Here is a 25,332-nt window from a genome sequence, read left to right on the forward strand (position 1 = left end):
CCTGTTCACCCGCATGAAACACAAGTATCCGCATGGCTATCCAACTGCTGCCTGTCAAAGCTGCGTTTGACCCTTAATTACCCCATACTTAACACTGAAGCAAACCCAAGGGTGGAAAATTCTTAGAGACACGGTCCTGAGGAGGGACGGAAACGCCCTCGCCTAGCGCCATCACGTGGCGGCTAGGCGGAACTACCGGGGCGGCTATTCCCAAGTTTAAGATTTCCAGCTCCTGCGTTGGAGCTCTAGTACCCGGGTAAGGCGTTTGCCCGGTACCTGGGTCCACCGGCTTCGATTCCCAGCATCCCATATGGTCCCCGGAGCACTGCCAGGACTTAACTCCTGAGTGCAAAGCCGTGAGGAACCCCTGTGCATTGCGGGTGTGACCCAAAAAGGGAAAAACAGAAAAAATTTTCTTTGCTTCAGTGTTAATACGGGGTCATGAAGGATCAAAGGTCAAGGATCTAACAGTGAGCCACGAAGGCGCTGGTCTTGTATGGGGCGATCAACCCATAGGTTCCCCCAGCACAGTCAGGAGTGATTCCTGAGTGCAGGGGCAGGAATAACCCTCGAATACCGCCCGTGTGGTCCGCAAAACACAAGCAAACAGAATGCGACTTTCGCGGCGCATTCCTTCACGCCGAACTTGGGGGTGCCGAGCTGAGTCTTGCTTCCAGCTCCTTCCTCTACGGAAAACCGCGAGGTGTGGGGATGACCGCGACAGGAACTGTTTGCGAACGGGCTTAGAGGGAGAGATTCTACTTCGGGCAAAGCACTGGCCAGGCTGCTGGGTTCATCCTGACACAGGGATCGCCCCATGCGAGTCAAACGCCCTCAATGTTCGGCTACCGCTGCACGGCCTGAGGCCGCCTTCTTGATTCTTTGTGACCCGCAGGTTAATATGGAAGCAAACCCAAGGGCTGGAAATCTTCAGGCAGGAAAGCCTGGCCACGGCTCTTCCGCCGATGCACCACGAGAGGGCGCTGTGGGGCGTTTCCTCCCCTCCCCAGGGACATTCCTCTAAGAAATGTCCAACCCTAGTCCCGACTTTCCTCCAGAACTAGACCTCCCAGGATCCTCAGAATTTCTGATTAATAAAACAAAAAAGAATTTCTGCACAGTGGAGTTGCACCCTTGTCCCTCTCCTTAGTCCCCCGCACTGACTGGCCAAGCTAGTCTCTGGCTTTATTTACTGTGGGCTGTGGGTGGCCCCAACAGCTTCTTGGTGGGCTCAGGGGTATGATATGGTGCTGAGACAGAACCCAGGGTGAGCACAGTAGACGATTGTGCCATACCATAGTATGATCTCTCCAAATCAACCATTTTTACAGGTCTCCAGTCTATCACCCCCACACCCCTACGCTCCACTTTTCCAAGGGTGCCATCTTTCCCTATCGCAGAGAATTTGGGGCTTCCTATATACATGAGAAGTCCCAAGTCTGTGAAGGATGGTGACAGAGGTTAGATTCAACTTCAGGATCTCCAAAAGTTTGGGGTGAGATTGCCTACCATCAGAGAAATGGGAGTAGGTTAAAAAGAATTTTGATTAAAACAGTGATAATGAGCCAAAGACCAGGCAACCTCCTTCCCTGGAAATTCTAAATACACCACTCACTCTTCCAAGAATTATTTTATTTGGGGGTTTGATGTGGGTTCGCGGGGTTCTGGGGACCCTTATAAGTGCTTGCTATTAAAGTTAGCCATGAACTTCTGCTTATTTTAATTAAGTTTATTTTTTATGTGTTTTGCTTTACTCATTGAGGTGAACAAAAAATGGTCTATACCCACTTTGCTCTGCCTTTGATCCAGCCCTTTGGAAAGGTTTCCAATTATAGTCAACCCCACACACCACCACCCCATGTTCTGAGGGTGTCCCAACCCTCCTCTACAAGGAATAAGGGTCAGGGATACAGCAAGATACAGCTCAGAGTCCCCCAAGTTGGGGTGAGGGAATCCACCATCACGAACTGAGGCTGTGTCCATGTTATTTGACTTGTTCATAGTTTGGGGGTCACAAACCCAGAAACGCTCAGGGCTTCTCCTGGTTCTGCACTCAGGAATCGCTCCATCATGACGGTGGGACTGTATGGGGAGCCAAAGAAAGAACCAGGGCCTTGTGTCTGCAAGGCAGAGCCCTAACCGCTCTGCTCCTGCTGCAGCCGCCCAAGCTGCCTGCTTGATGACCCCATATTGAAGCAAAGGGCTGGAAATCAAGCATGGAAGAAGTCGGGCCGTGGTAGTTCAGCCTAACTGCCACGAGATGGCGGTGTGCCGCGTTTTTGCCCCTCCACAGACCCCTTTCTCTTAAGAATTTTCCTCCCTTGGGTTTCCTTCAGTGTTAAGTATGGGGTCATTAAGCACACAGCTTCCACAGGTGCAGCGATAGGAGAGTGTCGCGGGTGCTTGTCTTTCCCGCGGGTGACCAAGGTCCGATTCCCGCCTTCAGACTTTTGTGGGGTACATATCTGAATCTCCTCGGGGTGCCCGGGTGGGTTGCCCCAGCTTGGTCTCTGGACAAGAAGGGTTGCAGGGGTTGGAACCTGGTCTGGAAGAAGCAGAGCAAGGCTCTTTTCTTTTTTTGTTCTCTTCGCTCTGAGCAATAAAATTCTGAACCCACCTTCGATGTCTGCGGCTGTGCCCTTTGAATGTTTCCTACAAGGGACAACCCACACTCCACCCACATTGTGAGGGTGCCCCAACCCTCTTCTATAAAGATGTGGGGGATGGAGGAAGATCCAGCTCAGAATGAGGGAGTTCGCCATCAAGCATCTGAGACTGCTTTGTTTTCATTTTCTTGTTTGTTTGTTTATGGTTGGGGCCACACATGGATATGTTCAGGGGGTTCTCCTGACTCTGCACTCAAGAATCACTTCGGAATGGCTGTAGAACTGTATGGGGAATGTACGAAAGGATCTGGGTCCCATGCATGCAAACAAAGAGCCCTTAACCGCTCTGCTCCCGCTGCAACGGCCAAACTGCTTACTTGTTTCCTAATGACCCTATACCTAACACTGAAATCTGTAACTGGCTGTGATCCACTGGGCTGGAGCTATAGCACAGCAGGTAGGGCGTTTGCCTTGCGCGTGGCTGACCCGGGTTTGATTCCTCTGTCCCTCTTGGAGAGCCCCGCAAGCTACTGAGAGTATCCCGCCTTCACGGCCGAGCCTGGCAAGCTACCCGTAGCATATTTGATATACCAAAAAACAGAAACAACAAGTCTCACAATGGAGACGTTACCGGTGCCTGTTGGAGAAAATCTGTGAAGGGAGGACAGTGCTACAATGCTACCTAGCTTTGAAGCAAAGAAAAGGGCACGACGTCTCTTTTTTTACAGAAACTAAAACAAGGTATCATTTATTGTAGGATATACTGAAATATCATTTAAAGGTAAAGGCCCTCCCGTTGTTCGTCGATTTGCTCGAGCGGGCCCAGTAACGTCTCCATTGGAGACTTTGTTGTTACTGTGTTTGGCATATCGAATACGTCACAGGGAGCTTGCCAGGCTCTGCCGTGTGGGTGAGATACTCTCGGTAGCTTGCCGGGCTCTCCAAGAGGGGCGGAGGAATCGAACGTGGGTTGGCCATGTTTGCTGCGTGCAAGGCAAACGCCCTACCACTGTGCTATAATGTGAAATATCATTATAAAATATAATTAAGGCTCACATACACTTTTCTATTGATTTCTGTATATAACACAATGATTCAGTATTTGTGTACATTTTAAAATAATTTAGAGAGTAAGTCTAGTTAATGTATGTCACTACATATAGTTAAATTCTTTTCTTGTGCTGAGAACATTTTTCTTTTTAATTTTTATTAGTGAAACACCATGAGGTACAGTTGTAGACTTACAAATTTTTGTGCTTGTGTTTTGATTATACCCTGATCAAGTACCCATCCCTCCACCAGTGCCCATTTTCCACCATTACGGATCCCTGCATCCCTCCCCACCATCCCCCCCACACACACACCTCTTTGGCAGGGCATTCCCTTTTGTTCTCTCTCTCCTTTCGGGTGCTGTGGTTTTTAAAAGAGGCATTGAGTGGAAATCATGTTTGGTCTATAGTCTACTTTCTGCATGCTTCTCCCATCCTGGGTGGATCCTCCCAACACCCTTTATTTGGTGCTCCCTTCTCTATCTGAGCTGAGGGTTAGGAAATCTGAAGCCTGGGACAAGTCGGGCTGCAGTAGTTCCACCTAATCCCCACGTGATGGCGATGTGGGCGTTTCCATCTCTCCCTGGGCCCATTTCTCTAAGAATTTTAAATAGCAGAGGGTGAGCATTTAATAACATTTAATAATGGTCTTTTCTCTGGTTTTTTTCCCCATTGTTTTTAAGTCCCTAGCACCTTTATATTTTTTCACCTTTAAAGCTTGTTATAGTGGGAATTTGTTTCAGAATGAAACTTCTAAAACATCAGTCATTAAAAATTTTAAATTTTACGAAAAGATTTACAAAACGGGTATAATTTGGGGGAATTTCCTTTGCTTTCTGAATTCTGTACAACACGAGTTACACACTCAATATTGCGTGAAAAACCAGAAATCCTTCTCCTCTGTCACTCCTGCTCTAATGGGCACCCTAGTTTTCAAGCACAGACAGAGCATTACAGGCACAAATCACCCTTACTCCCCCAGACAACAGTGGGAGAAATGTGTGGTGTAGGAATGATTCCCTTCCATTCTAACTGGGCTTCCAGCCTCTGAAGTATTGTCGCAAAGAAGGCAAACAAAGCAGTCCTGCACTAGACATTCCAGGGACCAGCCTGAAACCGATTTTGGAAAAAGGAGAAAGTGGTGCCCCTACTTCTGTCAGACCCAAAGCAGGCAGTCGGAGGCCTTTGTGGTGATTTCTGAGTTAGTTTTGAAGAAGGCTTTCTCCTGGAGTCTTCTTTTCACTTTCACTTAGGGAACACTTTAGTATGTCAGAAGAATTGTTTGTGCTTGAAACCAGGGTAATTTCCCATTTCTTTGTGGACTTTGTATGTATGAGTCACGTCTTGCAGTGGGGTTCGGAGATGCACTTGGAAGAATATGAGTTCTGAAAACTTGAGATTTTAAGCTGAGTCTTTTATCTATAGTCTCTTGCTTATGTTTTTTGTTTGTTACTTTTGTATTCCTGGAAATCAAACTCAGGCTCTCACACGTGCAAGGCAAATGCTCTGTTGCTGACCTACATCCTGACCGGTTTTAGACTTAAGTGTGACCTTCATATTATTACAAGAACGGGGGGATTTGATGGAGGGGAGATTGGGCCATACCTGCTGTGCTTCGGGCTTACTCTTGACTCTGAGCTCAGGGTGCACTCCTGGCAGTGCTTGGGGGATCATACGGGGTGCTGGGATTGGGACCTGAGTCAGCATGCAGGCCTGCTCTCCCATAGGTCCTGAAAACTCAAGAACATAAATCACAGTTTTCCCTCAAGTACCAAGATGGGAGGTTGTCAATTTCCCAACACTGTTTCTTTTTATATAGGGGTTGCTATCATTTGGATGCTTTCTACTCCATTTCTGAATGTCCTCCCTTCTGCTGACATAATCATATGCATCTCTGGAATTCAAGCGCTCCCTTTGGAAGGGACAGATTTAAATTTTTGTGACTTCTCTTTCATTACTTTTCATCTATTGGAAGTAACTTTTCTTGGATGATCTGATACTCACCCAGCACCAGATATTCTCATCCAGAATCCTGTAAGAACATTCTAATTTTTGCTTGAAATTTACACAAAGGGCATAGAAGGGAGAAGGGATGAAAGGGAAGTCTGAGCTGTGCGGGAAGAAAGCTGTGGGAAAAGAAAGAAGTCATAATTCCTGTTTCTTCTTTAAAACCAGAATTTCAGTCATCTGTTTTGGGGCACTCAGGTTTTTTCCAGATTCTGGCTATTGTAAAGAGTGCTGCAATGAACAAACAGGTGCAGATGTCACTTCGACTATACTTTTTTGCCTCTCTGAGATATAGTCCCAGGAGTGGTATTGCTGGGTCAAATGGGAGCTCAGTTTCTAATTTTTTGAGAATCGTCCATACTGTTTTCCAAAAGGGCTGAACCAGTCAGCTGAACCAGCAGTGAAGGAGGGTCCCTTTCTCGCCACATCCGCGCCAGCACTGATTGCTTTTGTTCTTTTGGATGTGGGCCAGTCTCTGTGGTGTGCAATGATATCTCATTGTGGTTTTGATCTGCATCTCTCTGATGATTAATGATGTAGAGCGTTTTCTCATGTACCTTTTTTGCCATTCAATGTCTTCTTTGAGAAAGTGTCTGTTTATTTCATCTCCCCATTTTTTGATGGTGTTGGATGTTTTCTACTTGTGGACTTCAACTAGTACTTTATATATCCTTGATATCAACCCCTTGTTGGATGTGTATTGGGCAAATATCCTTTCCCTTTCTGTAGACTGTCTTTGTACTTTGGTCACTGTTTCTTTTGAAGTGCAGAAGCTTCTTAGTTTAAAATAGTCCCATTTGTCTATCTCTGTTTTCACTTGCTTGGCCAGTGATGTGACATCTTTGAAGATACCATTAGCTTCAATGTCATGGAGGGTTTTGCAACTTTGTCTTCAATGTACCTTATGGATTCAGGTCTGATGTTGAAGTCTTCAATCCATTTTGATCTTAATTTTGTACACGGTGTTAGGCAGGATCTAAGTCCATTTTTTTTGCATGTAGCCATCCAGTTTTGCCAGCACTATTTGTTAAAGAGGCTTTCCTTATTCCACTTCACATTTCTTGCTCCTTTATCAAAGATTAGATGATTAGATTAGTGATAGGAGAATCCTCCCAGGATGGGAGAAGCATGCTGAAAGTAGACTATAGATCGAACATGATTGTCACTCAATGCGTCTTTTGAAAACCACAGCACTGAAAAGGAGAGAGAGAACAAAAGGAAATGCCCTGCCACAGAGGCAGGGTGGGGGGGAGGGGCAATGGGGGGGGGAAGGGATACTGGGATCCATGGTGGTGGAAATTGGGCACTGGTGGAGGGATGGGTACTTGATCACTGTATAATTGAAACTCAATCACAAACATTTGTAAGTCTACAACTGTACCTCATGGTGTTTTACTAATAGAAATTTTTTAAAAATCAGAATTTCAGAAAGCAACAGTTAATTTTGAATATGCTAAAACAGCTGGCATGAGGCAGATGTCAGAGCATTAAAAAGTGCCAGGGGCAGAGAGAGATTGAGAGAGAGAGAGAGAGAGAGAGAGAGAGAGAGAGAGAGAGAGAGAGAGAGAGCTCTCCAGGGTGGATGCTCAGCTCAGCATGCAGCAACCCCAGACTTGATCTCCAGAACCTCATGTCTCCTTAGTGCCACCAGAAAGAGTCGGAGTTACAGCCCCTCTTCTTCTAAGTTCTTTTTTTCACCTTCTCCTCTTTCCTGTAAAACCCTTAGCAGCATGAGCACTGCTGCTCAGTTAACAAAATTCAGTTTACTCAGCTTTGCTACAGACTTTGATAAATCGCATAACCCCCTTCAGGTTTTTCTTGGTTTGATTTTTGCTTTGGGGCCACCCCCGGTGGTGCTCAGGGATTACTCCTGTCTCTGCACTCAGGAATCACTCCTGGCGGGGGCTCAGGGAACCATATGGGATGCTGGGGATTGAAGCCGATTGGCTGTGTGCAAGACAAGTGCCTTAGCCACTGTGTTCTTTCTCTTAGGCCCAAATTCAACTTTAACTTACCTAGAGTAAATGTTCTAATAGTGGGTCTCATTGCCCTGACCCTGAAAGAGCCTCCCATAAGGCACCGTTGGGAAGGACGAGTAAGGAGAGGCTGATACACTCTCAGGGCTGGGACGAATGGAGACGTTACTGGGGCCCGCTCGAGCAAATCAATGAACAACAGGATGACAGTGACAGAGTAGATATCTTAGAGTGTTCATGGAGAAGATGTATCTAGGATTAGAGATGTGGAGGGGGCAAGGCACTTGCCATACCTGCTTCTAATCTCACTTCGGTTTCTGGCACCACATGTGGTCCCATGAGTACCTCTAGAAGGAAGCCCTGAGCGAAGGAATAAGGAGTAGGCCCTGAGCAGCTTCGGGTATAGCCCAATTCTCCCCCATCACAAAATGTTTTTAAAGATGATGATCAAAACTCCTTGGCCAGCAGAGGGGAGAAAAAGTTATAAAAACATCCTTAGCCTAGTAAAACATTTCTCAGTCAGGGTCCGACCTCAGATGAAAATAACATAAATGGTAAGACCAAGGGGCCAACATATTGATGATGGGGGCTATACAAAATGGAAACGAGTCCATTGGAAAAACAACCCAGAATAACAATTTGATTAATTCAACAGTATTTATTACATGTTCAACGAGTGGCTCGAGAGAGGTGAAGAGGTTTGCTTCGCACACAGTTTTGTCCTTAGCACAGCATATCTTCATCACCAGGAGTGACCCCCGAGTACAGAACCAGGAGGGACCGCTACCCCCTCCTCTCCATGTTAACGGAGTGTTGGGTTGTGTAGGTTCTGAGGTTGCTGTGGTGAACAGGCAGGTGCGATTCCTGCTCTTCCAGAGCTTACCTTCTGTGAGAAAGCTTATCATTAGCATGGAATCAAAATGATGAAGGAGATGCTGATGAATTCACACAGGAAATCAAGAGGCGATGCCCAGGAGGGCCCTGTGTCAGCCTGGGATGTCAGGGAAGGCCTACAGCCTGGAGAGTGAGAATGCACCAGCCATGCTGGCAGCTGGTTCACGGGCTTTGAAGGAGATGGGATTTACTCAGTGCCAGAGGCCAGCGGCCAGTACTTTCTTGTGTCTTTTCACCTCTCTTGGCGTGTGTCTTAGAACCCCGATGACTGAGAACAGACTCAGGCCTGCGGCTCTCTATTCTCAATGACCCTTTGAAGCCAACTTGCCAGTCATTTCAGTCACCTCCGGGAATTCACACTAAACACCCTGACTCAAGATCCTTTATATTAGGTGGGCACCCCAGCCTGGATATAGCACCACAGCAAACCCATTGACTGGATCCACTTTGAAATTTATGGAGTCCTTATGCTGCTGAACAGTGGCATAGGAGTGCCCTGATCCTCCTTGCCCACGCTCACTTCACTCCAGACTGTCCCTTGTCCCTTCCCCAGCCCCCACCCACTTCCTCTGATGTAGTTCTTCCCACACTAGAAAGATGCTTGATTCAGCAAGTCCACATGACCTGTGGTGCACTGCATCCAAGTGTGTGCAGATGCCACAACAAAATGCGTGTAACCCCAGTGAATACCATAACCAACTGTGGGAGCACTGCAAATCCTGGTCATTACAACAGTGAAAAGGGAAGAGAAAGGGAAAATGAATGAACATTAACAGCATCAAGTAAGGCATAAGCACATCCATCCGCATAGTCCTAGACAGGGTCAGAACCAGCAATCTCATTGTTTTCCACCTTCACAGCTGTTCTTCTCACTGGCGTGGCTGCAGAGGAAGAATCTCACATGGAGTTGTCATCTGCCATCCCTTGGGACAGCAATAGCTTCCTCTGGAATGTGTCTTGTAGGACCTGCCCGCAGCTCTATTTCAGGTGGTCTAAGTACTTATGATTTTGTTTTTTTAGTCACATCTGGCAATGTTCAGGGCTTACTCCTGGCTACGCACTCAAGATTTACTCCTGGTACTGCTCATGAGACCATATGGGTTGCCCCAGGGATTGAACCTCATATTGTTCACGGACTAATCTAGCTCTGTGGTCTGGGATTACTCCCGGCAGTGCTGAGTGAACCATGCAGTGCAAGACTAAACCCAGACACAAAGCCTGCACTCCAGCTCTTCGTTCTATAGCCGTGTTTTGGGGGGCTTTCTTCATTTCTATTTTCGTCGGGGAAGCAGACTGGAAATGCTCAGAGGTTACTCCTGGCTCTGTAACTCAGGAACAACTCTGAGCAGTTCCTTGGGGACCAAATGCTCTATCCACTGCACTATCACTCTAGACCCAAGGAAGGTCTTATTCTCAGAAATATGCACACAGGGTTATCGTGGCTAGTTTTTTATTCCAGCAAAGATTTGGTCCTAAGTATATAATGCGCTGTGAACATTCATTCAATTGGTGGTGGGAACCATGACTTCAAACGTTGGCTTTTGATTTGAGGTCACACCTATTAGTTCTCAGGAGCTACTTCAGGTTTGGTGTGAAAGGTTGTTGCTGGCAGTGTTCATGGGACCACAGGGTACTGAGCATCTAACCAGGGACTTCCGTTTTCAAATCCTGTTTTCAAACTCTGGCTTTTGAGAACTATTCCTAGTTTCTTATTGGAGGAGTGGCGGTATCTTTCTCTCTGTCTCTCTCTGTCTTTCTCTCTCACTGTCTCTTTCTGTTGGGGCCGGACTAGATGGTGAAGATGAGTCCGTGTAGAAGAAACAAGCTCTGTACAGACTACATGCTCAGCTTAGAAAGAAAAAGAAGCTCTAGCTGACCAGTTTGACTTCAAGATGTATATTACCTTTGCATTCAAGGAGAAGAAGAAAAAAATCAGCAGGTTTTGAAGTGTCTGAGGTCAAACCAGTCATGACGAATAATTATAAGAAAATATCCTAAAAGGTGTGCGGGATTCCAGCTATTCCTTGGAAAGTTCCATAGAGCTTTTAAAGGAGGATGTGGTCCAGCTTCCTGCTCCTCGATACCAGTCTGTGAGAAGGGATGTCATTGACTGTACTCAGGAGATGTATTTCATTCTGTGGCCTTAGAATGTTATTGAAAAAAATTGTCTGTCTACTGTTTTCTAGTTGGAAGGAATCTGATGAGCCTTTTCGTCTCATTCATGCCAAATTTGAGTTTCATCACTGTGACTATGAAAAACACTTTCTGCATGTACTGAGCCACAAGGACAAGACTGGAATTGTTGTCAACAATCCCAACCAGTCAGTGTTTCTCTTTATCGACCAACAGCATTTGCAGACTCCAAAAAATAAAGGTAATATCTTCAAGTTATGCAGCATCTGCCTCTACCTGCCAGAGGAACAGCTCACCCACTGGGAGGTTGGCACCGTAAAGAAACACCTGCATCCTTCCAAGCCAGAATAGAGTCTGGGCCAGCACAGTGGAGAAGATCAGAGTGCAGCAGGAGATCTTGTCTTGTTTTCTTACCACTTTATTCTTTCAGAGATTAAAGAAAATGGACTCATGCACAGAACACTCCGCATTTTGAAACTTGTTCATCCTGATTTCTTTTTAAATCATTTGTATCTCAGAACTGAAAAAAATTAGCTGTCTTCTTCACAGACTGTGTGAAAGAAGACTTTGCATATTTGCTGCACTGTATCAGCATCTTGTTAAAAATGTCAAATGAAAGGACTATTGTACACCGAAATGCTTCAATGTATTTGAAAGCACAAGGTGATACTCTTTTTGACGGTCTTTCCATTTGAGCTGGTTTTTGCCTCTTTGACATCTGTCATCAGCATTTAGAGGGTAAGAAGTACATGTAGGAGAATAAATAATTTTTACAAATGCAATAGCTTTGCTATAATTACCGTTGATCCAGAACACTGTCAGATTCAATCTAATGACCAGAAGTAGTTGTTCTAAAAAGAAAATTCAACCACGGAAAAGAAATCTTAAATGAAAAAAGCATCTCATTGCAGGTATTCTAGCCTCATTTTACTGGGCCAGGTTTGTTTAAAAAAAAAAAAACCAGACGAGTCCATGTAGACTATCCCACTAACGGTCAGGAATACAGGGAACCATGAAAATGGGCGAGACAAGACGTGTGTGTCCAGATTGGTTTCAATGAGGCTCAACATCTCTTTCTTTAAGCTGCCTTAAGTAAAAAACCTAAATCTTAGTATAGCAGAAGAGTCAGTCTTTTCTCATAGACCAGATGACACCAGACCCACTTGACACCAGATGCTTGAGGTTGTAAATAACAGGCCAGAACATTTGGCTGTGTTTCTTTCCTGAGGGCTGAAACTAACTGGCTTGTGAACATAATCAAACAATGTATGTCATAATGCCCCCGCTTAGGGGGCGTGGCTAGGGGCCAGTTGGTGGGGGCGGGAGGGGGAAAGCGCTGTTGCTCTGGCCTTTAAAGGTCAGCGGGAAGGCGGGTGGGGCAGGCCTGGCTGGGACTGCGGGCTCACGCTCCCCACCTCCCAGGTCTCACGCTGAGGCGGGCTCCGTGTCCTGCGTGCCTGTGCGGACTGCGTCACGGGCGTTGACCGCCGACCGCTGGTGGTGGCTCCTTGGAGACTGCCCGGCTCCTGCACGCCACCTCCGAGGCCCTGGGCTGCGCCCGCCATGCCAAGCTGCTGCTAGGTGGCCTGTGCTTGGGGCCCAGCTGGATGCTGAGCGTGTGGGCGGGCGCTCAGAGCAGGTGAGGGGCGGGCATGGGGGTGGGGGTCCTTGCCAGCCCGTGGGGCCCAGCTGGACGCTGAGCGTGTGGGCAGGCGGTGTGGGCAGGCGCGCTGAGCAGGTGAGGATTTGAAAGGATCCTATGTATTTCCCAGTTTCCTTCTGGGAATCAGAGCAAAAAGCTGTTTGCTAGTTCTTAGAATTGGAATAATCTGCAGAACTCAACACCGCCAGTTAATAATAGTGCCTAGATAGTCTGTGTGCTTTTCTGGAGGCAGTGTTTCTGAGTTGCCTCCTCCGTAAGACCTGAGCAATGCTGGGTGTGCCCCTTCCCCCCCTCAAAAAAAAAAACCCACAACAGCAGTAATAATAATCTGATGTCAATTGTAGTCAAGGATATTTTCATCAGGCTTTTATATACTCGAGTTTTATTCTAGTTAAGTTTCTGAAATGCCCTGCTGTAGAAAGGCTTGGTAAAGCTTGCCTACTTGAGTCTACCACACGTTAAGGGTGTGCTTCTGTAGATCCCTTTTTAGGGTGATTCATTTGAGAAGCTTGACCCTCACCAGCAAACAGGTGTCTTAATTGGTAAAGGTCAGAAAAAGGCGTCTGGTAGGTTGCGTTATAACGGTAACATTATTCAGCAAATTTTTGTGGGTCTTTGGTCACCCTTAAGAATGTCTTCGGGTGGCCTGAAATTCAGTGTTTGTCTAAGGATGATGACTTTCCTCATCTGAAAAATGTCTGAGCTCTCAGAGGGTTTAACTTGACAAGGGAGATGTCCTCGGTTCCGATGACAGCCCAGAGAAGTTCTAGCCTGTGATTCGGTTAATTCAGCAGTGGAGGAGGACCGTGTTAGATGAGTTCACGGTATGGACCCATGTTCAAATGCTCTGAAAAACATCGCATTGCTGTCTCAATGACAGCTCCCTGTCAGAGACCTCCACAACAAGCACTTGAGTTGCCTGAAGTGCCTCACAGCGCTGGGATAGTCCTTTAGGAACAGGAGCAGAGAGCTTTCATCAGCAAGCTGTGTGAAAGTAAAACAGACTTCACAAATGGCAGTGATTGCTAAATGTCCCCACATGGCTGTGACCATGACTTCAGGGAGTTGTGGCAGGTGTTATACTGAGGCCTTACAATGATGTCCTTGCTATTTCCTGTATGGTGGGAGTTTCCCTTCCTCTAGGAGTGGAGACGTGCCTTTGATTTGTGGTGTCTCCTTCTGAGTTCAGTTTTGGAAAGAAAAAAAATGACTCTAAAAGAACATATTTTTGCACACACACACCCCAACACTATTTCTTTGACTCCCCAAGTTCTAAAAACAATTATTTGAAAGAACCTTTTCAAATGAGTAAAAGGTCTGCTTCCTTTTCCAGTTCAGAAGATAAAGTAACATTGTCTACGTTATAAAGCATGATGGGGAAACATGAATGTCAAAGGAAAAGTTGGTGACTCCTTTCTGGATGTTGTGGGTGAAGATCATTTAAAGATTGATGATTTGGGTGAGTCTGGAAGATTCCTGAACTTTTATAAGTGAGCTATTGCAGTGGGTTCAAATTTTTTTCCAAGAATTTTAACTGACAACATGCTAAGCAAAGTATTAAAATTCAAGATGTGCAAGTACATTTCCATTGATAAAGAATGATAGTAATACAAGCTTAATGAACTGTAATTAAATGTAGAAAGTTAGATCTACTTAATCTCACATTTAGAAAACAAAATATCAACAATGTTTTTTACACCACAGCTCTTTGTAACAGCAAAGGACTTGAAACAAGTACGTGCCCATCAATGGAGAACTGATGTAGTTCAGTCGTACAGCATTATACTATTGTTCTAAGGAGTATTTAGTAGAAGTATCAGTGGTTATCCATAGGTAGGCTGGGAACACGAGGGAGATTTTCTTGTAAAACTTTTTAACATTTTTCTCCAAGTGTAAGTAGGCTACCTATTTTCAAGTGTATTTAAAGAAAAGAAAAAGAACTTGAAGGCTAAGTCTTCCTGGATGATCTCATCGGTAGATCATCCAAGGTAAGGAATAGACAGTGTTCACTGAAAATAGACCCATAGACTCTGATGACAGAACTGAGATTACCAAGGGTGCAGGGCATAGGAAGGAAGGTTCCTGTGACCCGAGAGAGGCTGTCCTTGTGGTTGTGGGGATGGTGACTTAAATTCCATGTTTTTAGTTGCTTTCAGCTTTTCCGATGACTTGAAAAAAATATTGGAAGGAGTCGTTTCCAAACATTCGATATTGGTTGTCTCTTTTTAAACCTCTTCATTTCACTCTTCTTTCCTTTGGCCCTGAATGCATGGAAGTGGCCTGTCTCTGTGACCGCCGAGCTGTGCTAATTCACTTCTGCTCTTGAGCCTAGTGATTAGGGTGATTGGTCCTATCATCAGTCACAATTGTCCCTGATCCCCTAAGTAGCTTCCTACTTCCCTGAGGATAAAAGACACATGATTTGGTTCCCTTTGCTCTTCCTCCCTTCTCCTTTTCTCCTTTCTCTCTTCCCCTGTCCCCCATTGCGGAGGGGGTGGGGTTTGTGTCACACCTGGCAGTATTCAAGGATTACTCCTGGATCTGTGCTCAGGGATCCTGCCCTGCAGTGTGTGGGGAATCCAGTACTGTGTGCAAAGCAAGTGCTTGCACCTCTGTACTACTCTCAGCCTCTCTCTTTCTCTCTTCATTCTTTATTCACGCGTTGGCCACCTGCTTTTTCTCAAGCACTGCATTGAATTCAACCCACATTTCCACCTTTGGGACTTTCCATCAATTTGACATTTCTTTCTGCCTGGGTCATTTTCTCTCTCTGACCTGAAAATCCTGCAAGTGTTGCTTTTCATCTTTCTAGTCTCAATTTACATGCTCCTTTTGACATGGCACTTTTCCCAACGCCCTCGTATAAAATAGGGTTTCTTACCCCTTTTTCTTGTTTAAAACATCCAGGTCCTCTCTCATCCCATTGATGACCAGCTGTTTCTTTGTTTCTGTTTCTCTCTGCCAGTAGACTTCATTGGAGAATAAAATAATCCTCATTTTACTTCACATTGTATATGGAGTGAAGTATGTATAAACCAAAAGGACAGGTGTAAATTTAGGATGCAGTGCGCATTTTTAACATCGATTAAAAATGTGGGCAAGTTGTGGGCGGGATTAAAGATAAATTAAAATAGATTAAAAATGCGGCAAGTTGTGGGCGGGACATTCAAAGTAAGAGAATGCCCTGGAACCCAGTGCATCGTTGCTGATCGGAAAAAATGCCCTGGTACCCGGATGCCAGAGCCATGCTTGTATGAGCTCATGGTCACTGGGATACTCTCTGGAAAAGGCTGGACGGGAGCACCTAGCCCATCTGGGACCTCCTGGTGATATCGGCTCTGTTTGGGGCCTGGAGCATTCTCCGGGAGCTATGGGGCCCTCCAGCTGGTTTTCTTCTTTGTTGCTGTGTGTTGTAAGATGGCGTTGGGGGCTAGTCGTGGGCATGACTTCCGGAATCAGAGATTGCCTGGGAGCCGAGGCGGCCCCTTTGCAGTTCGGAAAAAAAGTCCTGGTACCCGCATGCCAGACCCATGCCTGTAGGAGCTCATGGTCACCGGGATTCCCTATGGAGAAGGCAGGACGGCAGCACCTACTCCATCTGGGACCTCCCAGTGATATCTGCTCCGTTTGGGGCTTGAAGCATTCTCTGGGAGCTGTGGGTCCCTATGCCGGGTTTTCTTCTTTTTTGCTGTGTGGTGTAAGATGGCTCTGGGGGGCGAGTTGTGGGCGTGACTTCTGGAAGCAGAGGTTGCCTGTGACCGGGGCAGCCCCATTGCAGTTCGGAAAAAATGTCCTGGTACCCGCATGCCAGAGCCATGCTTGTAGGAGCTCATGGCCACCGGGATTCCCTCTGGAGAATGCGGGACGGCAGCACCTACCCCATCTGGTACCTCAGGGTGATGTTGGCTCTGTTTGGGGCCTGGTTCTTTGTCTGGGAGCTGTAGGCCCACCGCCGTTTTCTTCTTTCTTACTGTGTGCTGTAAGATGGCGCTGGGGGGGCGAGTTGTGGGCACAACTTCCAGAATCAGAGGTTGCCTGTGACTGGGGTGGCCCCATTGAAGTTCTGAAAAAATATCCTGGTACCAGGTTGCCAGAGCTATGCTTGTAGGAGCTCATGCTCACCGGGTTCCCTCTGGAGAAGTGGGACGGCAGCACCTACCGCATTGGGGACCTCCGAGTGATATTGGCTCTGTTTGTGCCTGGAGCATGCTCCGGGAGTTATGGGTCCCTCCAGCCAGTTTTCTTCTTTCTTGGTGTGTGCTGTAATATGGCCCTGGGGGCGAGTTGTGGGCAGGGCATCCAAAATCAGAGCTTGCCCTGGAGCCGGGGTGCATCATTGCAGTTCGGAAAAATTGTCCTGGTACCTGCATGCCAGAGCCATATCTGTAGGAGCTCATGGTCACCGGGATTCCCTCTTGAGAAGGCGGGACTGTAGGACCTAGCTCATCTGGGACCTCCCAGTGATATCAGCTTTGTTTGGGCCCTGGAGCATTGTCTTGGAGCTCTGGGGACCTCCAGCCAGTTTTCTTCTTTGTTGCTGTGTGCTGTAAGATGACACTGGGGGGCGAGATGTGGGTGTGACTTCATAATCAGAGGTTGCCTGCAGCCAAGACGGCCCCATTGCAGTTCAGAAAAAATGTCCTGGTACCAGCATGCCCAGGCTATGCCTGTAGAAGCTCATGGTCACCGAGATTCCGTATGGAGAAGGCGTGACGGAAGCACCTAGCCCATCTGGGACCTCCGGGTGATATTGGCTCTGTTTTTGCCTGGAGCATTCTCCGGGAGCTGTGGGGCCCTCCACCGGTTTCCTTCTTTGTTGTTGTGTGCATAAGATGGTGCTGGAGGGCGAGTTGTGGCATGACTTTTGAATCACAGGTTGCCTTGGCGCCGGGGCGGCCATATTGCCGTTCTTAAAAAATGTCCTGGTACCTGCATGCCAGACCCATGCTTGTAGGAGCTCATGGTCACCGAGATTCCCTCTGGAAAAGGCGGGACGGCAGCACCTAGCGCATCTGGGACCGCCCAGGGATATCGGCTCTGTTTGGGTCGGGACCATTCACGGGATCTGTGGAACCCTCGAGCCGGTTTTCTTCTTTGTTGCTGTGTGGTGTAAGATGGCACTGGGGGACTAGGTGTCGGCGCGACTTCAGAATCAGGTTGCCTGTGAGCCAAGGCGGCCCTTTGCAGTTGGGAATAAAAGTCCTGGTACCCATATAACAGACCCATGCTTGTATGAGCTCATGGTCACTGGGATACCCTCTGGAGAAGGCAGGATGGGAGCACACAGCCCATCTGGGAACTACCAGTGACACTGGCTCTGTTTGTGGCCTAGAGCATTCTCCGGGAGCTGTAGGGACCTCCAGCCAGTTTTCTTCTTTGTTGCTGTGTGTTGTAAGATTGCGCTGTGAGCGAGTTGTGGGCATGACTTCTGGAATCAGAGGTTGTCTGGGAGCCGGACTGCCCCCTTTGAGATTCGGACAAAAAAGTCCTGGTACCCACATGGCTCTGGCATGAGGGTACCAGGACAGTTTTTCCGAACTCCATGGGTCCAGTCCGGCTAACAGGCAACCTCTGATTCTGAAGTCATGCCCACATGATTTTGCTTTTTGGAGCTCGTGGTCACCGGGATTTTCTCTGAGAAGGCGGGACAGCAGCACCTACCCCTGCTGGGAACTTCCAGTGATATCGGCTCCATTTTTGGCCAGAAGCATTCTACGGGAGCTGTGGGGCCCTCCAGCCAGTTTTCTTCTTTGTTTCTTTGTAGTGTAATATGGTGCTGGGGGGCGAGTTGTGGGTTTGACTCAGGACTCAGTGGTTGCCTGGTTGCCGGGGCAGAACCATTGAGTTTGGAAAAAATGTCCTGGTACCAGTTTTCCAGAACCATACTTGTAGGAGCTTATGGTCACTGGGATACCCTCTGGAGAAGGCAGGATGGCAGTACCTAGCCCAACTGGGACCTTCAGTTGATATCGCCTCTGGTTGGGCCCGGAGCATTTTCCTGGAGCTGTGTGTCCCTCCCACCGGTTTTCTACTTTGTTGCTTTTTGGTGTAAGCTGGCGCTGGGTGGAGAGTCCTGTGCGTGACTTATGGAATCAAAGGTTTCCTGGGAGCTGGGTCGGCCCCATTGTAGTTCGGATAAAATGTCCTGGTACCCACATGCCAGACACATGCTTGTATGAGCTCATGGTCACCGAAACTCCCTCTGGAGAAGGTGGGACAGCAGCACTACACCATCTGGGACCTCCAGGTGATATAGAATGTTTGAGCCCCAGAGAATTGTCTGGGAGCTCTGGGTCCCTCCAGCCGGTTTTCTTCTTTGTTGCTGTGTGGTGTAAGATGGTGCTGGGGGGCGCCTCGTGGTACTGACTTTCGGGATCAGAGGTTTTCTAGGAGTCGGAGCGAACCCATTGAGTTTGGAAAAAATATCCTGGTACTGAATGCCAGAGCCATGCTTCTATGAGCTCATGGTCACCGGAAATCCCTCTGGAAAAGGTGGGAAGGCAGCATCAACCACATCTGGGATCTCCCGGTGTTATCAAATCTGTTTGAGGCCCGGAGGATTCTCCGGGAGATGTGGGCTCCTCCAGCCGGTTTTCTTCTTTGTTGCTGTGTGCTGTAATATGGCGCTGGGTGCGAGTCGTTGGCGTGAGTTCCAGAATCAGAGGTTGCCTGGGAGCCGGGGTGGCCCCTTCGCAGTTTGGAAAAAAAGTCCTGGTACCCGCATGCCATATCCATGTTTATATGAGCTCATGGTCACTGGATACCCTCTGGAGAAGGTGGGGCGGGAGCATCTAGCCCATCTGGGACCTCCTGGTGATATTGGCTCTGTTTGGGGCCTGGAGCATTCTCCTCCAGCCAGTTTTCTAGTTTGTTGCTGTGTGTTGTAAGATGGCATGGGGGCGAGTTGTGGGCATGACTTCCGGAATCAGAGGTTGCCTGGGAACAAGGGTGGCCCTTTTGCAGTTCGGGAAAAAAGTCCTGGTACCCACATGCCAGAGCCATGCTTTTTGGAGCTCATAATCACTGGGATATTCTCTGGAGAAGGCGGGACGGCAGTACCTACTTCTTCGGGGACCTCCCAGTGATATCCGCTCCATTTTCGGCCAGAAGCATTCTCCTGCAGCTGTGGGGCCCTCCAGCCGGTTTTCTTCTTTGTTGCTGTGTGTTGTAAATTGGCGCTGTGTGTGAGTTGTGGGCATGACTTCTGGAATCAGAGGTTGCCTGGGAGCTGGGCTGCCCCCTTTGCAGTTCGGATAAAAAGCCATGGTACCCACATGGCTCTGGCATGATGGTACCAGGACATTTTTTTCCGAACTCAATGGGTCCGGTCCGGCTTCCAGGCAACCTCTGATTCTGAAATCATGCCCACATGATTTTGCTTTATGGAGCTTGCGCGCACCGGGATTTTCTCTGAGAAGGTGGACAGTAGCACCTAACCCTGCTGGGACCTTCCAGTGATATCGGCTCCATTTTCGGCCGGAAGCATTCTCCGGGAGCTGTGGGTCCCTCCAGCCAGTTTTCTTCTTTGTTGCTGTGTAGTGTAAGATGGCGCTGGGGGGCGAGTTGTGGGTTTGACTCAGGACTCAGAGGTTGCCTGGTTGCCGGGGCGGACCCATTAAGTTTGGAAAAAATGTCCTGGTACCAGTATGCCAGAGCCATACTTGAAGGAGCTTATGGTCACTGGGATACACTCTGGAGAAGGCAGGATGGCAGTACGTAGCCCATCTGGGACCTTCAGGTGACATCGCCTCTAGTTGGGCCCGGAGCATTTTCCGGGAGCTGTGTGGCCCTCCCACCGGTTTTCTTCTTTGTTGCTTTTTGGTGTAAGATGGCGCTGGGTGGCGGGTCGTGTGCGTGACTTATGGAATCAAAGGTTGCCTGGGAGCTGGGTCGGCTCCATTGTAGTTCGGATAAACTGTCCTCGTACCCACATGCCAGACACATGCTTGTATGAGCTCCTGGTCACCAAAACTCCCTCTATAGAAGGCGGGATGGCAGCACTTACTTCTTTGGAGACCTCCCAGTGATATCGGCTCCATTTTCGGCCTGAAGCATTCTCCTGCAGCTGTGGGGCCCTCCAGCCGGTTTTCTTCTTTGTTGCTGTGTGTTGTAAGTTTGCGCTGTGTGCGAGTTGTGGGCATGACTTCTGGAATCAGAGGTTGCCTGGGAGCTGGCTGCCCCCTCTGCAGTTCGGATAAAAAGTCCTGGTACCCACATGACTCTGACATGAGTGTACCAGGACATTTTTTCCGAACTCAGTGGGTCTGCCCCAGCTCCCAGGCAATCTCTGATTCTGAAAGCATGCCCACATAATTTTGCTTTTTGGAGCTGTGGTCACCGGGATTTTCTCTGAGAAGGAGGGACAGCATCACCTACCCCAGCTGAGACCTTCCAGTGATATCGGCTCCATTTTTGGCCGGAAGTATTCTAAGGGAACTGTGGGGCCATCCAGCTAGGTTTCTTCTTTGTTGCTGTGTAGTGTAAGATGGCGCTGGGGGGCAAGTTGTGGGTTTGACTCAGGACTCAGAGGAAGCCTGTTTGCCGGGGCGGACCCATTGAGTTTGGAAAAAATGTCCTGGTACCAGTTTTCCAGAACCATACTTGTAGGAGCTTATGGTCACTGGGATGCCCTCTGGAGAAGGCAGGACAGCAGGACCTAGCCCATCTGGGACCTCCAGGTGATATCGACTCTGCTTGGGCCCGGAGCATTTTCTGGGAGCTGTGTGGCCCTCCTGCCGGTTTTCTCGTTTGTTGCTTTTCTGTGTAAGCTGGCGCTGGGTGGCGAGTCGTGTGAATGACGTATGGAATCAAAAGTTGCCTGGGAGCTGGGTCGGCCCCATTGTAGTTCGGATAAAATGTCCTGGTACCCACATGCCAGACACATGCTAGTATGAGCTCATGGTCACCGAAACTTTCTCTGGAGAAGGCGGGACGGGAGCCCCTACACCATCTGGGGCCTCCAGGTGATGTTGAATATTTGAGGCCCGGAGCATTGTCTGGGAGCTGTGTGCTCCTCCAGCTGGTTTTCTTCTTTGTTGCTGTGTGCTGTAATATGGCGCTGGTTGTGAGTCGTTGGCGTGAGTTCCAAAATCAGAGGTTGCCTAGGAACCGGGGTGGCCCCTTCGCAGTTTGGAAAAAAAGTCCTGGTACCCGCATGCCATATCCAAGTTTGTACGAGCTCATGGTCACTGGATACGCTCTGGAAAAGGTGGGATGGGAACATCTATCCCATCTGGGCCCTCACGGTGATATCGGCTCTGTTTGGGGCCTGGAGCATTCTCCTGCAGCTGTGGGGCCCTCCAGCTGGTTTTCTAGTTTGTTGCTGTGTGTTGTAAGATGGCATGGGGGCGAGTTGTTGGCATGACTTCTGGAATCAGTGATTGCCTGGGAGCCAGGGCGGCCCTTTTGCAGTTCGGGGAAAATGTCCTGGTACCCACATGCCAGAGCCATGCTTTTTGGAGGTCATAATCACCGGGATTTTCACTGGAGAAGGCAGGACGGCAGCACCTACTTCTTCGGGGACCTCCCAGTGATATCAGCTCCATTTTCGGCCTGAAGCATTCTCCTGCAGCTGTGTGGCCCTCCAGCCGGTTTTCTTCTTTGTTGCTGTGTGTTGTAAATTGGCGCTGTGTGCGAGTTGTGGGCATGACTTCCGGAATCAGAGGTTGCCTGGGAGCCAGGGCGGCCCTTTTGCAGTTCGGGGAAAAAGATCTGGTACCCACATGCCAGAGCCATACTTTTTGGAGGTCATAATCACCGGGATTTTCTCTGGAGAAGGCGGGACGGCAGCACCTACTTCTTCGGGGACTTCCCAGTGATATCAGCTCCATTTTCGGCCTCAAGCATTCTCCTGCAGCTGTGGGGCCCTCCAACCGGTTTTCTTCTTTGTTGCTGTGTGTTGTAAGTTTGCGCTGTGTGCGAGTTGTGGGCATGACTTCTGGAATCAGATGTTCCCTGGGAGCCGGGCTGCCCCCTTTGCAGTTCGGATAAAAAGTCCTGGTACCCACATGGCTCTGGCATGAGGGTACCAGGACTTTTTTTCCAAACTCAATGGGTCTGCCCCAGCTCCCAGGCAACCTCTGATTCTGAAATCATGCCCACATAATTTTGCTTTTTGGAGCTTGTGCTCACCGGAATTTTCTCTGAGAAGGTGGACAGCAGCACCTAACCCTGCTGGGACCTTCCAGTGATATCGGCTCCATTTTCGGCCGGAAGCATTCTCCGGGAGCTGTGGGTCCCTCCAACCAGTTTTCTTCTTTGTTGCTGTGTAGTGTAAGATGGCGCTGCGGGGCGAGTTGTGGGTTTGACTCAGGATTCAGTGGTTGCCTGGTTGCCGGGACGGACCCATTGAGTTTGGAAAAAATATTCTGGTACCAGTATTCCAGATCCATACTTGTAGGAGCTTATGGTCACTGGCATACCCTCTGGAGAAGGCAGGATGGCATTACCTAGCCCATCTGGGACCTCCAGGTGATATTGCCTCTAGGTGGGCCCGGAACATTTTCCGAGAGTTGTGTGGCTCTCCCACCGGTTTTCTTCTTTGTTGCTTTTTGGTGTAAGATGGCGCTGGGTGGCACGTCGTGTGCGTTACCTATGGAATCAAAGGTTGCCTGGGAGCTGGGTCGGCCCCATTGTAGTTAGGATAAAATGTCCTGGTACCCACATGTCAGACACATGCTTGTATGAGCTCATGGTCACCGAAACTCCCTCTGGAGAAGGCGGCACCTACACCATCTGGGACCTCCAGGTGATATTGAATAGGTGATATTGAATGTTTGAGGCCCGGAGCATTGTCTGGAAGGTGTGGGTCCCTCCAGCCAGTTGCTTCTTCATTGCTGTGTGGTGTAAGATGGCGCTGGGGGGCGCCTCGTGGTACTGACTTTCGAGATCAAAGGTTTTCTAGGAATCGGGGCGAACCCATTGAGTTTGGAAAAAATTTCCTGGTACCGAATGCCAGAGCCATGCTTGTATGAGTTCATGGTCACCGGAAATCCCTCTGGAGAAGGCGGGAAGGCAGCATCAACCCCATCTGGGAGCTCCTGGTATTATCAAATCTGTTTGAGGCCCGGAGGATTCTCCGGGAGATGTGGGCTCCTCCACCCGGTTTTCTTCTTTGTTGCTGTGTGGTATAACATGGTGCTCAGTGCGAGTTGTTGGCGTGAGTTCCAAAATCATAGGTTGCCTGGGAGCTGTGGTGGCCCCTTCGTATTTTGGAAAAAAAAGTCCTGGTACCCGCATGCCATATCCATGTTTGTACGAGCTTATGGTCACTGGATACCCTCTGGAGAAGGTGGAACGGGAGCATCTAGCCCATCTGGGACCTCCCGGTGACATCGGCTCTGTTTGGGGCTTGGAGCATTCTCCTGCAGCTGTGGGGCCCTCCAGCCGGTTTTCTAGTTTGTTGCTGTGTGTTGTAAGATGGTGCTGGGGGGCGACTTTTGGGTTTGACTCAGGGATCAGAGGTTGCCTCAGAGCCAGGTCGGCCCCATTGCAGTTCTGAAGAAAAATCTTGGGAGCCGCATGCCAGACCCATGCTTGTACGAAGTCATGGTCACTGGATACTCTCTGGAGAAGGTGGGATGGGAGCATCTAGTCCATCTGGGACCTACCGGTGATATCGGCTCTGTTTGGGGCCTGGAGCACACTCAGGGAGCTGTGGAACTCTCCAGCCGGTTTTCTTCTTTGTTGCTGTGTGCTGTAAATAGCGCTGGCGGTCGCATCGTTGACATGAGTTCCAAAATCAGAGGTTGCTTGGGAGCCGGGGCGGCCCCTTTGGAGTGTGGAAAAAACCTCCTTGTATCAGCATGCCACAGCCATGCTTTTAGGAGTTCATGGTCACTGGGATTCCATTTGGAGAAGGCCGGATGGCAATAACTACCTCATCTGGGGCCTCCCGGTGATATCGGTTCTGTTTGGGCCTGGAGCATTCCCCGGGAGCTGTTGAGCCTTCCAGCCGGTTTTCTTCTTTGTTGATGTGAGTTCTATGATGGCGCTGGGGCAAGTTGTGGGCGTGACTTTTAGAAACAGAGGTTGCCTGGGAGCCGTGCCTGCCCCTTTGCAGTTCGGAACAAAAGTCCTGGTACCCTCATGCCAGAGCCATGCATTTTGGAACTCATGGTCACCGTGATGCCATCTGGATAAGGTGGAACGGCAGCACCTACCCCATCTGGGACCTCCTGGTGATATCGGCTCTGTTTTTGGCCTGGAGAATTCTCCGGCAGCTGTGGGTCCCTATACCGGGATTTCTTCTCTCTTGGTGTGTGGTGTAAGATGGTGCTGGAGGGCGAGTTGTGGGCATGATTTCAGAATGAGAGGTTGTCTGGGAGCCGGGGCTGACCCATTCAGTTCGGAAAAAATGTCCTGGTACCCGTATGCCAGAGCTATACTTTTAGGAGCTCATGGTCACTGGGATTCCATCTGGAGAAGGCAGGACGGCAGCACCTAGCCTATCTGGGACCTCCAGCTGATATCGGTTCTGTTTGGGCCTGGAGCATTCTCCGGGAGCTGTGGTGCCCTCCAGCTGGTTTTCTTGTTTGTTGCTGTGTGGTAATTCTGTTATCTTACAGAAAACATTTTTTCTCCTAGTTATTGAGAAATACAAGTTTTCAGACAATAGAGAAAGAATATTTCTAAGTTTTATGATGACTAAGCCATAACTTCTTGAGAGTGAAATGAGAAAAGTGCACTGCTGATGACTCCAGACAGTAGTTCTGAGCATGCTGATATGGTCAGCATTTTCTGGTAGCCGAGAAAAACTGTTTAAAGTGTTTTCTTAGAAAGGTTTTTCCTATAGTTTGTTGCAGCAATCAACTGCCTTACACGTAGATGTTGTTTGACAAGAGGAATTGTCCAATAGAAATGAAAAGTAACTTATTGGGAGTCATTAGGAAAAAAGTCCATTTGACTTCTGCAGACAGTTTAAACAGATTGTTTGTAGGTATAGAAAGGTCCATTTGATAGGTGACTGGAGATATGTGTTTGAGCAACTTGACACTGTCAACATA

At 48.5% G+C, this 25,332-nt stretch overlaps 1 pseudogene; it reads left to right on the plus strand.

The window, feature by feature from the left end:
* The first annotated feature begins 10,053 nt into the window (after positions 1 to 10,053).
* On the plus strand, positions 10,054 to 11,016 carry LOC130028903 (uncharacterized protein C6orf62 homolog; annotated as a pseudogene).
* The last annotated feature ends 14,316 nt before the right edge of the window (positions 11,017 to 25,332 follow it).

Source organism: Sorex fumeus, unplaced genomic scaffold (genome assembly GCF_029834395.1).
Source record: "Sorex fumeus unplaced genomic scaffold, SorFum_2.1 ptg000041l, whole genome shotgun sequence".
Taxonomy (NCBI): domain Eukaryota; kingdom Metazoa; phylum Chordata; class Mammalia; order Eulipotyphla; family Soricidae; genus Sorex; species Sorex fumeus.